The sequence below is a fragment of the Primulina tabacum genome, unplaced genomic scaffold, assembly GCF_025594145.1.
Source record: "Primulina tabacum isolate GXHZ01 unplaced genomic scaffold, ASM2559414v2 Contig1378, whole genome shotgun sequence".
Taxonomy (NCBI): Eukaryota; Viridiplantae; Streptophyta; class Magnoliopsida; order Lamiales; family Gesneriaceae; genus Primulina; species Primulina tabacum.
In genome coordinates this window covers 1-15,371 of record NW_027460229.1, presented here as the reverse complement: position 1 = coordinate 15,371, position 15,371 = coordinate 1, and the positions used below count along the sequence as shown (strand labels likewise).

Below are 15,371 nucleotides of genomic sequence, written 5' to 3'. Positions count from 1 at the left end.
TCGATTTCCGGTTTCCATTTTATCTATCCCAGGCATAATATAGCTTACATTCGTTTTTCTTCCTTCTTTTATTTTTTTTCTATTTTCTGGGAACATTTATCGATTTTGTTGTCCTGAGCCGTTCTGTGCGGAAGGTATGACGCAGATTACTCGGAGCGGTTACTCATTAAAAACAATTATTTCGACTGTTTTTTATTCATAATTTACGTAACGGTCGCGACACGAGGTCTTCCCAGGGAGGTCACCCCATCCGCTCTGCCATCGCGCAGAACGCTTAACTTCATGTTATGATTGGGCGAGCAGTGCCGCGTGTTGTCCATCGCCGCCCGCGGTCCACACGTAACTCGAGGGATATAGAATAACATCCCACTCAATGTCGGTGCGATCATACCGGCACTAATGCACACCGGATCCCATCAGAACTACGAAGTTAAGCTTGCTTTGGGTGAGAGCAGTACTAGGATGCGGTACCCCTGGGAAGTCCTCGTGTTGCACCCTTTTCGTGTTTTTCTATTTTTGATTACTTGTTGATAGACGATTTTCGGCTCAAATCATCTGAATCTCGATCGGGACCAGATAAGACATGTGAAATGAAAGTAGCTCGGGCACTGCCGGATTTGGACAAAATTGTAGGCTAATTTGATTGTAAACGGGCAAACGGACGAGACTCATTATTACGCAATGAGCTGACGAGATTTTAGCCGAATTCCTTCTCTAAGACCCTCTAATTTGCGATTTAACGCTTCTGTTAAGCTTTCGTTTCATCATGAAATCCGCTTAGGAAGTTCGAAATTCGATTCCGGTTCCATTTTATCGTATCCCAGGCATAATAATAGCTTTACATTCGTTATTTCCTTCTTCTTATTTTTTTCTATTTTCTGGGAACATTTATCGATATTTGTTGTCGTGAGCCGGTTCTGTGCGGAAGGGTATGACGCAGATTACTCCGGAGACGGTTAACTCATTAAAAACAATTATTTCGACTGTTTTATCCATAATTTACGTAAACGGTCGCGACACGAGGTCTTCCCAGGGAGGTCACCCATCCTACCTCTGCCATCGCGCCAGAACGCTTAACTTCATGGTTATGATTGGGCGAGAGCAGTGCCGCGTGTTGTCCATCGCCGCCCGCTCCACACGTACTCGAGGGATATAAGAATAAACATCCCACTCAATGTCGGGTGCGATCATACCAGCACTAATGCACCGGATCCCATCAGAACTCCGAAGTTAAGCGTGCTTGGGCGAGAGCAGTACTAGGATGGGTGACCCCTGGGAAGTCCTCGTGTTGCAACCCTTTTCGTGTTTTTCTATTTTTGATTACTTGTTGACAGACGATTTTCGGCTCAAATCATCTGAATCTCGATCGAGACCAGATAAGACATGTGAAATGAAAGTAGCTCGGGCACTGCCGGATTTGGACAAAATTGTAGGCTAATTTGATTGTAAACGGGCAAACGGACGAGACTCATTACTACGCAATGAGCTGACGAGATTTTAGCCGAATTCCTTCTCTAAGACCCTCTAATTTGCGATTAAACGCTTCTGTTAAGCTTTCGTTTCCTCGAGAAATCCGCTTAGGAAGTTCGAAATTCGATTCCGGTTCCATTTTATCGTATCCCAGGCATAATAATAGCCTTACATTCGTTATTTCCTTCTTCTTATTTTTTTTCTATTTTCTGGGAACATTAATCGATTTTTGTTGTCCTGAGCCGGTTCTGTGCGGAAGGGTATGACGCAGATTACTCCGGAGACGGTTAACTCATTAAAAACAATTATTTCGACTGTTTTATTCATAATTTACGTAACCGGTCGCGACACGAGGTCTTCCTAGGGAGGTCACCCATCCTAGCTCTGCCATCGCGCCAGAACGCTTAACTTCATGGTTATGATTGGGCGAGAGCAGTGCCGCGTGTTGTCCATCGCCGCCCGCTCCACACGTACTCGAGGGATATAAGAATAACATCCCACTCAATGTCGGGTGCGATCATACCAGCACTAATGCACCGGATCCCATCAGAACTACGAAGTTAAGCTTGCTTGGGTGAGAGCAGTACTAGGATGGGTGACCCCCTGGGAAGTCCTCGTGTTGCACCCTTTTCGTGTTTTTCTATTTTTGATTACTTGTTGATAGACGATTTTCGGCTCAAATCATCTGAATCTCGATCGGGACCAGATAAGACATGTGAAATGAAAGTAGCTCGGGCACTGCCGGATTTGGACAAAATTGTAGGCTAATTTGATTGTAAACGGGCAAACGGACGAGACTCATTATTACGCAATGAGCTGACGAGATTTTAGCCGAATTCCTTCTCTAAGACCCTCTAATTTGCGATTTAACGCTTCTGTTAAGCTTTCGTTTCATCATGAAATCCGCTTAGGAAGTTCGAAATTCGATTCCGGTTCCATTTTATCGTATCCCAGGCATAATAATAGCTTTACATTCGTTATTTCCTTCTTCTTATTTTTTTTCTATTTTCTGGGAACATTTATCGATATTTGTTGTCGTGAGCCGGTTCTGTGCGGAAGGGTATGACGCAGATTACTCCGGAGACGGTTAACTCATTAAAAACAATTATTTCGACTGTTTTATCCATAATTTACGTAAACGGTCGCGACACGAGGTCTTCCCAGGGAGGTCACCCATCCTACCTCTGCCATCGCGCCAGAACGCTTAACTTCATGGTTATGATTGGGCGAGAGCAGTGCCGCGTGTTGTCCATCGCCGCCCGCTCCACACGTACTCGAGGGATATAAGAATAAACATCCCACTCAATGTCGGGTGCGATCATACCGGCACTAATGCACCGGATCCCATCAGAACTATGAAGTTAAGCGTGCTTAGGCAAGAGCAGTACTAGGGTGGGTGACCCCCTGGGAAGTCCTCGTGTTGCACCCTTTTCGTGTTTTTCTATTTTTGATTACTTGTTGACAGACGATTTTCGGCTCAAATCATCTGAATCTCGATCGGACCAGATAAGACATGTGAAATGAAAGTAGCTCGGGCACTGCCGGATTTGGACAAAATTGTAGGCTAATTTGATTGTAAACGGGCAAACGGACGAGACTCATTACTACGCAATGAGCTGACGAGATTTTAGCCGAATTCCTTCTCTAAGACCCTCTAATTTGCGATTTAACGCTTCTGTTAAGCTTTCGTTTCCTCGAGAAATCCGCTTAGGAAGTTCGAAATTCGATTCCGGTTCCATTTTATCGTATCCCAGGCATAATAATAGCTTTACATTCGTTATTTCCTTCTTCTTATTTTTTTTCTATTTTCTGGGAACATTTATCGATTTTGTTGTCGTGAGCCGGTTCTGTGCGGAAGGGTATGACGCAGATTACTCCGGAGACGGTTAACTCATTAAAAACAATTATTTCGACTGTTTTATCCATAATTTACGTAAACGGTCGCGACACGAGGTCTTCCCAGGGAGGTCACCCATCCTACCTCTGCCATCGCGCCAGAACGCTTAACTTCATGGTTATGATTGGGCGAGAGCAGTGCCGCGTGTTGTCCATCGCCGCCCGCTCCACACGTACTCGAGGGATATAAGAATAAACATCCCACTCAATGTCGGGTGCGATCATACCAGCACTAATGCACCGGATCCCATCAGAACTACGAAGTTAAGCGTGCTTGGGCGAGAGCAGTACTAGGATGGGTGACCCCCTGGGAAGTCCTCGTGTTGCACCCTTTTCGTGTTTTTCTATTTTTGATTACTTGTTGATAGACGATTTTCGGCTCAAATCATCTGAATCTCGATCGGGACCAGATAAGACATGTGAAATGAAAGTAGCTCGGGCACTGCCGGATTTGGACAAAATTGTAGGCTAATTTGATTGTAAACGGGCAAACGGACGAGACTCATTATTACGCAATGAGCTGACGAGATTTTAGCCGAATTCCTTCTCTAAGACCCTCTAATTTGCGATTACCGCTTCTGTTAAGCTTTCGTTTCATCGAGAAATCCGCTTAGGAAGTTCGAAATTCGATTCCGGTTCCATTTTATCGTATCCCAGGCATAATAATAGCTTTACATTCGTTATTTCCTTCTTCTTATTTTTTTTCTATTTTCTGGGAACATTATCGATTTTTGTTGTCGTGAGCCGGTTCTGTGCGGAAGGGTATGACGCAGATTACTCCGGAGACGGTTAACTCATTAAAAACAATTATTTCGACTGTTTTATCCATAATTTACGTAAACGGTCGCGACACGAGGTCTTCCCAGGGAGGTCACCCATCCTAGCTCTGCCATCGCGCCAGAACGCTTAACTTCATGGTTATGATTGGGCGAGAGCAGTGCCGCGTGTTGTCCATCGCCGCCCGCTCCACACGTACTCGAGGGATATAAGAATAAACATCCCACTCAATGTCGGGTGCGATCATACCAGCACTAATGCACCGGATCCCATCAGAACTACGAAGTTAAGCTTGCTTGGGTGAGAGCAGTACTAGGATGGGTGACCCCCTGGGAAGTCCTCGTGTTGCACCCTTTTCGTGTTTTTCTATTTTTGATTACTTGTTGATAGACGATTTTCGGCTCAAATCATCTGAATCTCGATCGGGACCAGATAAGACATGTGAAATGAAAGTAGCTCGGGCACTGCCGGATTTGGACAAAATTGTAGGCTAATTTGATTGTAAACGGGCAAACGGACGAGACTCATTATTACGCAATGAGCTGACGAGATTTTAGCCGAATTCCTTCTCTAAGACCCTCTAATTTGCGATTTAACGCTTCTGTTAAGCTTTCGTTTCATCATGAAATCCGCTTAGGAAGTTCGAAATTCGATTCCGGTTCCATTTTATCGTATCCCAGGCATAATAATAGCTTTACATTCGTTATTTCCTTCTTCTTATTTTTTTTCTATTTTCTGGGAACATTTATCGATATTTGTTGTCGTGAGCCGGTTCTGTGCGGAAGGGTATGACGCAGATTACTCCGGAGACGGTTAACTCATTAAAAACAATTATTTCGACTGTTTTATCCATAATTTACGTAAACGGTCGCGACACGAGGTCTTCCCAGGGAGGTCACCCATCCTACCTCTGCCATCGCGCCAGAACGCTTAACTTCATGGTTATGATTGGGCGAGAGCAGTGCCGCGTGTTGTCCATCGCCGCCCGCTCCACACGTACTCGAGGGATATAAGAATAAACATCCCACTCAATGTCGGGTGCGATCATACCAGCACTAATGCACCGGATCCCATCAGAACTACGAAGTTAAGCTTGCTTGGGTGAGAGCAGTACTAGGATGGGTGACCCCCTGGGAAGTCCTCGTGTTGCACCCTTTTCGTGTTTTTCTATTTTTGATTACTTGTTGATAGACGATTTTCGGCTCAAATCATCTGAATCTCGATCGGGACCAGATAAGACATGTGAAATGAAAGTAGCTCGGGCACTGCCGGATTTGGACAAAATTGTAGGCTAATTTGATTGTAAACGGGCAAACGGACGAGACTCATTACTTACGCAATGAGCTGACGAGATTTTAGCCGAATTCCTTCTCTAAGACCCTCTAATTTGCGATTTAACGCTTCTGTTAAGCTTTCGTTTCATCGATGAAATCCGCTTAGGAAGTTCGAAATTCGATTCCGGTTCCATTTTATCGTATCCCAGGCATAATAATAGCTTTACATTCGTTATTTCCTTCTTCTTATTTTTTTTCTATTTTCTGGGAACATTTATCGATATTTGTTGTCGTGAGCCGGTTCTGTGCGGAAGGGTATGACGCAGATTACTCCGGAGACGGTTAACTCATTAAAAACAATTATTTCGACTGTTTTATTCCATAATTTACGTAAACGGTCGCGACACGAGGTCTTCCCAGGGAGGTCACCCATCCTAGCTCTGCCATCGCGCCAGAACGCTTAACTTCATGGTTATGATTGGGCGAGAGCAGTGCCGCGTGTTGTCCATCGCCGCCCGCTCCACACGTACTCGAGGGATATAAGAATAAACATCCCACTCAATGTCGGGTGCGATCATACCAGCACTAATGCACCGGATCCCATCAGAACTACGAAGTTAAGCGTGCTTGGGCGAGAGCAGTACTAGGATGGGTGACCCCCTGGGAAGTCCTCGTGTTGCAACCCTTTTCGTGTTTTTCTATTTTTGATTACTTGTTGACAGACGATTTTCGGCTCAAATCATCTGAATCTCGATCGAGACCAGATAAGACATGTGAAATGAAAGTAGCTCGGGCACTGCCGGATTTGGACAAAATTGTAGGCTAATTTGATTGTAAACGGGCAAACGGACGAGACTCATTACTACGCAATGAGCTGACGAGATTTTAGCCGAATTCCTTCTCTAAGACCCTCTAATTTGCGATTTAACGCTTCTGTTAAGCTTTCGTTTCATCATGAAATCCGCTTAGGAAGTTCGAAATTCGATTCCGGTTCCATTTTATCGTATCCCAGGCATAATAATAGCTTTACATTCGTTATTTCCTTCTTCTTATTTTTTTTCTATTTTCTGGGAACATTATCGATTTTGTTGTCGTGAGCCGGTTCTGTGCGGAAGGGTATGACGCAGATTACTCCGGAGACGGTTAACTCATTAAAAACAATTATTTCGACTGTTTTATTCCATAATTTACGTAAACGGTCGCGACACGAGGTCTTCCCAGGGAGGTCACCCATCCTAGCCTCTGCCATCGCGCCAGAACGCTTAACTTCATGGTTATGATTGGGCGAGAGCAGTGCCGCGTGTTGTCCATCGCCGCCCGCTCCACACGTACTCGAGGGATATAAGAATAAACATCCCACTCAATGTCGGGTGCGATCATACCAGCACTAATGCACCGGATCCCATCAGAACTACGAAGTTAAGCGTGCTTGGGCGAGAGCAGTACTAGGATGGGTGACCCCCTGGGAAGTCCTCGTGTTGCACCCTTTTCGTGTTTTTCTATTTTTGATTACTTGTTGATAGACGATTTTCGGCTCAAATCATCTGAATCTCGATCGGGACCAGATAAGACATGTGAAATGAAAGTAGCTCGGGCACTGCCGGATTTGGACAAAATTGTAGGCTAATTTGATTGTAAACGGGCAAACGGACGAGACTCATTACTACGCAATGAGCTGACGAGATTTTAGCCGAATTCCTTCTCTAAGACCCTCTAATTTGCGATTTAACGCTTCTGTTAAGCTTTCGTTTCTTCAGAAATCCGCTTAGGAAGTTCGAAATTCGATTCCGGTTCCATTTTATCGTATCCCAGGCATAATAATAGCTTTACATTCGTTATTTCCTTCTTCTTATTTTTTTTCTATTTTCTGGGAACATTATCGATATTTGTTGTCGTGAGCCGGTTCTGTGCGGAAGGGTATGACGCAGATTACTCCGGAGACGGTTAACTCATTAAAAACAATTATTTCGACTGTTTTATCCATAATTTACGTAAACGGTCGCGACACGAGGTCTTCCCAGGGAGGTCACCCATCCTACCTCTGCCATCGCGCCAGAACGCTTAACTTCATGGTTATGATTGGGCGAGAGCAGTGCCGCGTGTTGTCCATCGCCGCCCGCTCCACACGTACTCGAGGGATATAAGAATAAACATCCCACTCAATGTCGGGTGCGATCATACCAGCACTAATGCACCGGATCCCATCAGAACTACGAAGTTAAGCTTGCTTGGGTGAGAGCAGTACTAGGATGGGTGACCCCCTGGGAAGTCCTCGTGTTGCACCCTTTTCGTGTTTTTCTATTTTTGATTACTTGTTGATAGACGATTTTCGGCTCAAATCATCTGAATCTCGATCGGGACCAGATAAGACATGTGAAATGAAAGTAGCTCGGGCACTGCCGGATTTGGACAAAATTGTAGGCTAATTTGATTGTAAACGGGCAAACGGACGAGACTCATTATTACGCAATGAGCTGACGAGATTTTAGCCGAATTCCTTCTCTAAGACCCTCTAATTTGCGATTTAACGCTTCTGTTAAGCTTTCGTTTCATCATGAAATCCGCTTAGGAAGTTCGAAATTCGATTCCGGTTCCATTTTATCGTATCCCAGGCATAATAATAGCTTTACATTCGTTATTTCCTTCTTCTTATTTTTTTCTATTTTCTGGGAACATTTATCGATATTTGTTGTCGTGAGCCGGTTCTGTGCGGAAGGGTATGACGCAGATTACTCCGGAGACGGTTAACTCATTAAAAACAATTATTTCGACTGTTTTATCCATAATTTACGTAAACGGTCGCGACACGAGAGTCTTCCCAGGGAGGTCACCCATCCTACCTCTGCCATCGCGCCAGAACGCTTAACTTCATGGTTATGATTGGGCGAGAGCAGTGCCGCGTGTTGTCCATCGCCGCCCGCTCCACACGTACTCGAGGGATATAAGAATAAACATCCCACTCAATGTCGGGTGCGATCATACCAGCACTAATGCACCGGATCCCATCAGAACTACGAAGTTAAGCTTGCTTGGGCGAGAGCAGTACTAGGATGGGTGACCCCCTGGGAAGTCCTCGTGTTGCACCCTTTTCGTGTTTTTCTATTTTTGATTACTTGTTGATAGACGATTTTCGGCTCAAATCATCTGAATCTCGATCGGGACCAGATAAGACATGTGAAATGAAAGTAGCTCGGGCACTGCCGGATTTGGACAAAATTGTAGGCTAATTTGATTGTAAACGGGCAAACGGACGAGACTCATTATTACGCAATGAGCTGACGAGATTTTAGCCGAATTCCTTCTCTAAGACCCTCTAATTTGCGATTTAACGCTTCTGTTAAGCTTTCGTTTCATCATGAAATCCGCTTAGGAAGTTCGAAATTCGATTCCGGTTCCATTTTATCGTATCCCAGGCATAATAATAGCTTTACATTCGTTATTTCCTTCTTCTTATTTTTTTTCTATTTTCTGGGAACATTATCGATATTTGTTGTCGTGAGCCGGTTCTGTGCGGAAGGGTATGACGCAGATTACTCCGGAGACGGTTAACTCATTAAAAACAATTATTTCGACTGTTTTATCCATAATTTACGTAAACGGTCGCGACACGAGGTCTTCCCAGGGAGGTCACCCATCCTACCTCTGCCATCGCGCCAGAACGCTTAACTTCATGGTTATGATTGGGCGAGAGCAGTGCCGCGTGTTGTCCATCGCCGCCCGCTCCACACGTACTCGAGGGATATAAGAATAAACATCCCACTCAATGTCGGGTGCGATCATACCGGCACTAATGCACCGGATCCCATCAGAACTACGAAGTTAAGCGTGCTTGGGCGAGAGCAGTACTAGGATGGGTGACCCCCTGGGAAGTCCTCGTGTTGCACCCTTTTCGTGTTTTTCTATTTTTGATTACTTGTTGATAGACGATTTTCGGCTCAAATCATCTGAATCTCGATCGGACCAGATAAGACATGTGAAATGAAAGTAGCTCGGCACTGCCGGATTTGGACAAAATTGTAGGCTAATTTGATTGTAAACGGGCAAACGGACGAGACTCATTACTACGCAATGAGCTGACGAGATTTTAGCCGAATTCCTTCTCTAAGACCCTCTAATTTGCGATTTAAACGCTTCTGTTAAGCTTTCGTTTCATCATGAAATCCGCTTAGGAAGTTCGAAATTCGATTCCGGTTCCATTTTATCGTATCCCAGGCATAATAATAGCTTTACATTCGTTATTTCCTTCTTCTTATTTTTTTTCTATTTTCTGGGAACATTATCGATATTTGTTGTCCGTGAGCCGGTTCTGTGCGGAAGGGTATGACGCAGATTACTCCGGAGACGGTTAACTCATTAAAAACAATTATTTCGACTGTTTTATCCATAATTTACGTAAACGGTCGCGACACGAGGTCTTCCTAGGGAGGTCACCCATCCTACCTCTGCCATCGCGCCAGAACGCTTAACTTCATGGTTATGATTGGGCGAGAGCAGTGCCGCGTGTTGTCCATCGCCGCCCGCTCCACACGTACTCGAGGGATATAAGAATAAACATCCCACTCAATGTCGGGTGCGATCATACCAGCACTAATGCACCGGATCCCATCAGAACTACGAAGTTAAGCTTGCTTGGGTGAGAGCAGTACTAGGATGGTGACCCCCTGGAAGTCCTCGTGTTGCACCCTTTTCGTGTTTTTCTATTTTTGATTACTTGTTGATAGACGATTTTCGGCTCAAATCATCTGAATCTCGATCGGACCAGATAAGACATGTGAAATGAAAGTAGCTCGGGCACTGCCGGATTTGGACAAAATTGTAGGCTAATTTGATTGTAAACGGCAAACGGACGAGACTCATTATTACGCAATGAGCTGACGAGATTTTAGCCGAATTCCTTCTCTAAGACCCTCTAATTTGCGATTTAAACGCTTCTGTTAAGCTTCGTTTCATCATGAAATCCGCTTAGGAAGTTCGAAATTCGATTCCGGTTCCATTTTATCGTATCCCAGGCATAATAATAGCTTTACATTCGTTATTTCCTTCTTCTTATTTTTTTTCTATTTTCTGGGAACATTATCGATATTTGTTGTCCGTGAGCCGGTTCTGTGCGGAAGGGTATGACGCAGATTACTCCGGAGACGGTTAACTCATTAAAAACAATTATTTCGACTGTTTTATTCCATAATTTACGTAAACGGATCGCGACACGAGGTCTTCCCAGGGAGGTCACCCATCCTAGCTCTGCCATCGCGCCAGAACGCTTAACTTCATGGTTATGATTGGGCGAGAGCAGTGCCGCGTGTTGTTTATCGCCGCCCGCTTCACACGTACTCGAGGGATATAAGAATAAACATCCCACTCAATGTCGGGTGCGATCATACCAGCACTAATGCACCGGATCCCATTAGAACTCCGAAGTTAAACGTGCTTGGGTGAGAGCAGTACTAGGATGGGTGACCCCCTGAAAAGTCCTCGTGTTGCAACCATTTTCGTGTTTTTCTATTTTTGATTACTTGTTGATAGACGATTTTCGGCTCAAATCATCTGAATCTCGATCGGGACCAGATAAGACATGTGAAATGAAAGTAGCTCGGGCACTGCCGGATTTGGACAAAATTGTAGGCTAATTTGATTGTAAACGGGCAAACGGACGAGACTCATTATTACGCAATGAGCTGACGAGATTTTAGCCGAATTCCTTCTCTAAGACCCTCTAATTTGCGATTTAACGCTTCTGTTAAGCTTTCGTTTCATCATGAAATCCGCTTAGGAAGTTCGAAATTCGATTCCGGTTCCATTTTATCGTATCCCAGGCATAATAATAGCTTTACATTCGTTATTTCCTTCTTCTTATTTTTTTTCTATTTTCTGGGAACATTTATCGATATTTGTTGTCGTGAGCCGGTTCTGTGCGGAAGGGTATGACGCAGATTACTCCGGAGACGGTTAACTCATTAAAAACAATTATTTCGACTGTTTTATCCATAATTTACGTAAACGGTCGCGACACGAGGTCTTCCCAGGGAGGTCACCCATCCTACCTCTGCCATCGCGCCAGAACGCTTAACTTCATGGTTATGATTGGGCGAGAGCAGTGCCGCGTGTTGTCCATCGCCGCCCGCTCCACACGTACTCGAGGGATATAAGAATAAACATCCCACTCAATGTCGGGTGCGATCATACCAGCACTAATGCACCGGATCCCATCAGAACTACGAAGTTAAGCGTGCTTGGGTCGAGAGCAGTACTAGGATGGGTGACCCCCTGGGAAGTCCTCGTGTTGCACCCTTTTCGTGTTTTTCTATTTTTGATTACTTGTTGATAGACGATTTTCGGCTCAAATCATCTGAATCTCGATCGGGACCAGATAAGACATGTGAAATGAAAGTAGCTCGGGCACTGCCGGATTTGGACAAAATTGTAGGCTATTTGATTGTAAACGGGCAAACGGACGAGACTCATTACTACGCAATGAGCTGACGAGATTTTAGCCGAATTCCTTCTCTTAAGACCCTCTAATTTGCGATTAAACGCTTCTGTTAAGCTTTCGTTTCCTCGAGAAATCCGCTTAGGAAGTTCGAATTCGATTCCGGTTCCATTTTATCGTATCCCAGGCATAATAATAGCTTTACATTCGTTATTTTCCTTCTTCTTATTTTTTTTCTATTTTCTGGGAACATTATCGATTTTTGTTGTCCGTGAGCCGGTTCTGTGCGGAAGGGTATGACGCAGATTACTCCGAGACGGTTAACTCATTAAAAACAATTATTTCGACTGTTTTATCATAATTTACGTAAACCGGTCGCGACACGAGGTCTTCCCTAGGGAGGTCACCCATCCTAGCTCTGCCATCGCGCCAGAACGCTTAACTTCATGGTTATGATTGGGCGAGAGCAGTGCCGCGTGTTGTCCATCGCCGCCCGCTCCACACGTACTCGAGGGATATAAGAATAAACATCCCACTCAATGTCGGGTGCGATCATACAGCACTAATGCACCGGATCCCATCAGAACTACGAAGTTAAGCTTGCTTGGGTGAGAGCAGTACTAGGATGGTGACCCCCTGGGAAGTCCTCGTGTTGCACCCTTTTCGTGTTTTTCTATTTTTGATTACTTGTTGATAGACGATTTTCGGCTCAAATCATCTGAATCTCGATCGAGGACCAGATAAGACATGTGAAATGAAAGTAGCTCGGGCACTGCCGGATTTGGACAAAATTGTAGGCTAATTTGATTGTAAACGGGCAAACGGACGAGACTCATTATTACGCAATGAGCTGACGAGATTTTAGCCGAATTCCTTCTCTAAGACCCTCTAATTTGCGATTTAACGCTTCTGTTAAGCTTTCGTTTCATCATGAAATCCGCTTAGGAAGTTCGAAATTCGATTCCGGTTCCATTTTATCGTATCCCAGGCATAATAATAGCTTTACATTCGTTATTTCCTTCTTCTTATTTTTTTCTATTTTCTGGGAACATTTATCGATATTTGTTGTCGTGAGCCGGTTCTGTGCGGAAGGGTATGACGCAGATTACTCCGAGACGGTTAACTCATTAAAAACAATTATTTCGACTGTTTTATCCATAATTTACGTAAACGGTCGCGACACGAGGTCTTCCAGGGAGGTCACCCATCCTACCTCTGCCATCGCGCCAGAACGCTTAACTTCATGGTTATGATTGGGCGAGAGCAGTGCCGCGTGTTGTCCATCGCCCGCCCGCTCCACACGTACTCGAGGGATATAAGAATAAACATCCCACTCAATGTCGGGTGCGATCATACCAGCACTAATGCACCCGATCCCATCAGAACTACGAAGGTAAGCGTGCTTGGGCGAGAGCATACTAGGATGGGTGACCCCCTGGGAAGTCCTCGTGTTGCACCCTTTTCGTGTTTTTCTATTTTTGATTACTTGTTGACAGACGATTTTCGGCTCAAATCATCTGAATCTCGATCAGGACCAGATAAGACATGTGAAATGAAAGTAGCCTCGGGCACTGCCGGATTTGGACAAAATTGTAGGGCTAATTTGATTGTAAACGGGCAAACGGACGAGACTCATTACTACGCAATGAGCTGACAGATTTTAGCCGAATTCCCTTCTCTAAGACCCTCTAATTTGCGATTAAACGCTTCTGTTAAGCTTTCGTTTCCTCGAGAAATCAGCTTAGGAAGTTCGAATTCGATTCCGGTTCCAATTTTATCGTATCCCAGCATAATAATAGCCTTACATTCGTTATTTCCTTCTTCTTATTTTTTTTTCTATTTTCTGGGAACATTAATCGATTTTTGTTGTCCTGAGCCGGTTCTGTGCGGAAGGGTATGACCAGATTACTCCGGAGAACGGTTAACTCATTAAAAACAATTATTTGCGACTGTTTTATTCATACATTTACGTAACCGATCGCGACACGAGGTCTTCCCTAGGGAGGTCACCCATCCTAAGCTCTGCCATCGCGCCAGAACGCTTAACTTCATGGTTATGATTGGGCGAGAGCAGTGCCGCGTGGTGTCCATGCGGCCGCCCGCTCCACACGTACTCGAGGGATATAAGAATAAACCTCCCACTCATGTCGGGTGCGATCATACCAGCACTAATGCACCGATCCCATCATAACTACGAAGTTAAGCTTGCTTGGGGAGAGCAGTACTAGGATGGTGACCCCCTGGAAAGTCCTCGTGTTGCACCCTTTTCGTGTTTTTCTATTTTTGATTACTTGTTGATAAACGATTTTCGGCTCACATCATCTGATTCGATCTGGACAGATAAGACATGTGAAATAAAGTAGCTCGGGCACCTGCCGGATTTGGACAAAATTGTAGCTAATTTGATTGTAACTGGCAAACGGCGAGACGCATATTACGCAATGAGCTGACGAGATTTAGCCGAATTCCTTCTCTATAGACCCTCTAATTTGCGATTTAACGCTTCTGTTAAGCTTTCGTTTCCTCAGAAATCCGCTTAGGAAGTTCGAAATTCGATTCCGGTTCCATTTTATCGTATCCCAGGCATAATAATAGCTTTACATTCGTTATTTCCTTCTTCTTATTTTTTTTTCTATTTTCTGGGAACATTTATCGATTTTTGTTGTCGTGAGCCGGTTCTGTGCGGAAGGGTATGACGCAGATTACTCCGAGACGGTTAACTCATTAAAAACATTATTTCGACTGTTTTATCCATAATTTACGTAAACGGTCGCGACACGAGGTCTTCCCAGGGAGGTCACCCATCCTACCTCTGCCATCCGCCAGAACGCTTAACTTCATGGTTATGATTGGGCGAGAGCAGTGCCGCGTGTTGTCCATCGCCGCCCGCTCCACACGTACTCGAGGGATATAAGAATAAACATCCCACTCAATGTCGGGTGCGATCATACCAGCACTAATGCACCGGATCCCATCAGAACTCCGAAGTTAAGCTGCTTGGGCGAGAGCAGTACTAGGATGGGTGACCCCCTGGGAAGTCCTCGTGTTGCACCCTTTTCGTGTTTTTCTATTTTTGATTACTTGTTGACAGACGATTTTCGGCTCAAATCATCTGAATCTCGATCGGGACCAGATAAGACATGTGAAATGAAAGTAGCTCGGGCACTGCCGGATTTGGACAAAATTGTAGGCTAATTTGATTGTAAACGGGCAAACGGACGAGACTCATACTACGCAATGAGCTGACGAGATTTTAGCCGAATTCCTTCTCTAAGACCCTCTAATTTGCGATTTACCGCTTCTGTTAAGCTTTCGTTTCCTCGAGAAATCCGCTTAGGAAGTTCGAAATTCGATTCCGGTTCCATTTTATCGTATCCCAGGCATAATAATAGCTTTACATTCGTTATTTCCTTCTTCTTATTTTTTTTATATTTTCTGGGAACATTTATCGATTTTTGTTGTCGTGAGCCGGTTCTGTGCGGAAGGGTATGACGCAGATTACTCCGGAGACGGTTAACTCATTAAAA

The 15,371-nt window shown here is 44.6% G+C and overlaps 15 non-coding genes and 4 pseudogenes across 15 annotated transcripts; all 19 read left to right on the top strand.

Annotated features, from left to right (window-relative positions):
• Positions 1-377: 377 nt before the first annotated feature.
• On the top strand, positions 378-498 carry LOC142536572 (5S ribosomal RNA; annotated as a pseudogene).
• A 681-nt stretch (positions 499-1,179) lies between these two features.
• Positions 1,180-1,297, top strand: LOC142536575 (5S ribosomal RNA). The gene has a single exon (XR_012818353.1). It is a non-coding gene; the product is annotated as a 5S ribosomal RNA (ribosomal RNA).
• A 682-nt stretch (positions 1,298-1,979) lies between these two features.
• On the top strand, positions 1,980-2,098 carry LOC142536565 (5S ribosomal RNA). The gene has a single exon (XR_012818347.1). It is a non-coding gene; the product is annotated as a 5S ribosomal RNA (ribosomal RNA).
• Positions 2,099-2,780: 682 nt separating this feature from the next.
• On the top strand, positions 2,781-2,899 carry LOC142536567 (5S ribosomal RNA). Its single transcript, XR_012818349.1, has one exon. It is a non-coding gene; the product is annotated as a 5S ribosomal RNA (ribosomal RNA).
• A 680-nt stretch (positions 2,900-3,579) lies between these two features.
• LOC142536569 (5S ribosomal RNA) lies at positions 3,580-3,698 on the top strand. The gene has a single exon (XR_012818351.1). It is a non-coding gene; the product is annotated as a 5S ribosomal RNA (ribosomal RNA).
• A 680-nt stretch (positions 3,699-4,378) lies between these two features.
• LOC142536563 (5S ribosomal RNA) lies at positions 4,379-4,497 on the top strand. Its single transcript, XR_012818346.1, has one exon. It is a non-coding gene; the product is annotated as a 5S ribosomal RNA (ribosomal RNA).
• Positions 4,498-5,179: 682 nt separating this feature from the next.
• On the top strand, positions 5,180-5,298 carry LOC142536562 (5S ribosomal RNA). The gene has a single exon (XR_012818345.1). It is a non-coding gene; the product is annotated as a 5S ribosomal RNA (ribosomal RNA).
• A 685-nt stretch (positions 5,299-5,983) lies between these two features.
• LOC142536576 (5S ribosomal RNA) lies at positions 5,984-6,102 on the top strand. The gene has a single exon (XR_012818354.1). It is a non-coding gene; the product is annotated as a 5S ribosomal RNA (ribosomal RNA).
• Positions 6,103-6,785: 683 nt separating this feature from the next.
• LOC142536557 (5S ribosomal RNA) lies at positions 6,786-6,904 on the top strand. The gene has a single exon (XR_012818340.1). It is a non-coding gene; the product is annotated as a 5S ribosomal RNA (ribosomal RNA).
• A 680-nt stretch (positions 6,905-7,584) lies between these two features.
• Positions 7,585-7,703, top strand: LOC142536561 (5S ribosomal RNA). The gene has a single exon (XR_012818344.1). It is a non-coding gene; the product is annotated as a 5S ribosomal RNA (ribosomal RNA).
• A 682-nt stretch (positions 7,704-8,385) lies between these two features.
• On the top strand, positions 8,386-8,504 carry LOC142536559 (5S ribosomal RNA). The gene has a single exon (XR_012818342.1). It is a non-coding gene; the product is annotated as a 5S ribosomal RNA (ribosomal RNA).
• A 681-nt stretch (positions 8,505-9,185) lies between these two features.
• On the top strand, positions 9,186-9,304 carry LOC142536574 (5S ribosomal RNA). Its single transcript, XR_012818352.1, has one exon. It is a non-coding gene; the product is annotated as a 5S ribosomal RNA (ribosomal RNA).
• A 681-nt stretch (positions 9,305-9,985) lies between these two features.
• Positions 9,986-10,102, top strand: LOC142536570 (5S ribosomal RNA; annotated as a pseudogene).
• A 682-nt stretch (positions 10,103-10,784) lies between these two features.
• Positions 10,785-10,903, top strand: LOC142536566 (5S ribosomal RNA). The gene has a single exon (XR_012818348.1). It is a non-coding gene; the product is annotated as a 5S ribosomal RNA (ribosomal RNA).
• Positions 10,904-11,586: 683 nt separating this feature from the next.
• LOC142536560 (5S ribosomal RNA) lies at positions 11,587-11,706 on the top strand. The gene has a single exon (XR_012818343.1). It is a non-coding gene; the product is annotated as a 5S ribosomal RNA (ribosomal RNA).
• A 682-nt stretch (positions 11,707-12,388) lies between these two features.
• On the top strand, positions 12,389-12,505 carry LOC142536571 (5S ribosomal RNA; annotated as a pseudogene).
• A 681-nt stretch (positions 12,506-13,186) lies between these two features.
• LOC142536568 (5S ribosomal RNA) lies at positions 13,187-13,304 on the top strand. The gene has a single exon (XR_012818350.1). It is a non-coding gene; the product is annotated as a 5S ribosomal RNA (ribosomal RNA).
• Positions 13,305-13,993: 689 nt separating this feature from the next.
• Positions 13,994-14,109, top strand: LOC142536573 (5S ribosomal RNA; annotated as a pseudogene).
• A 672-nt stretch (positions 14,110-14,781) lies between these two features.
• On the top strand, positions 14,782-14,899 carry LOC142536558 (5S ribosomal RNA). Its single transcript, XR_012818341.1, has one exon. It is a non-coding gene; the product is annotated as a 5S ribosomal RNA (ribosomal RNA).
• Positions 14,900-15,371: the final 472 nt, after the last annotated feature.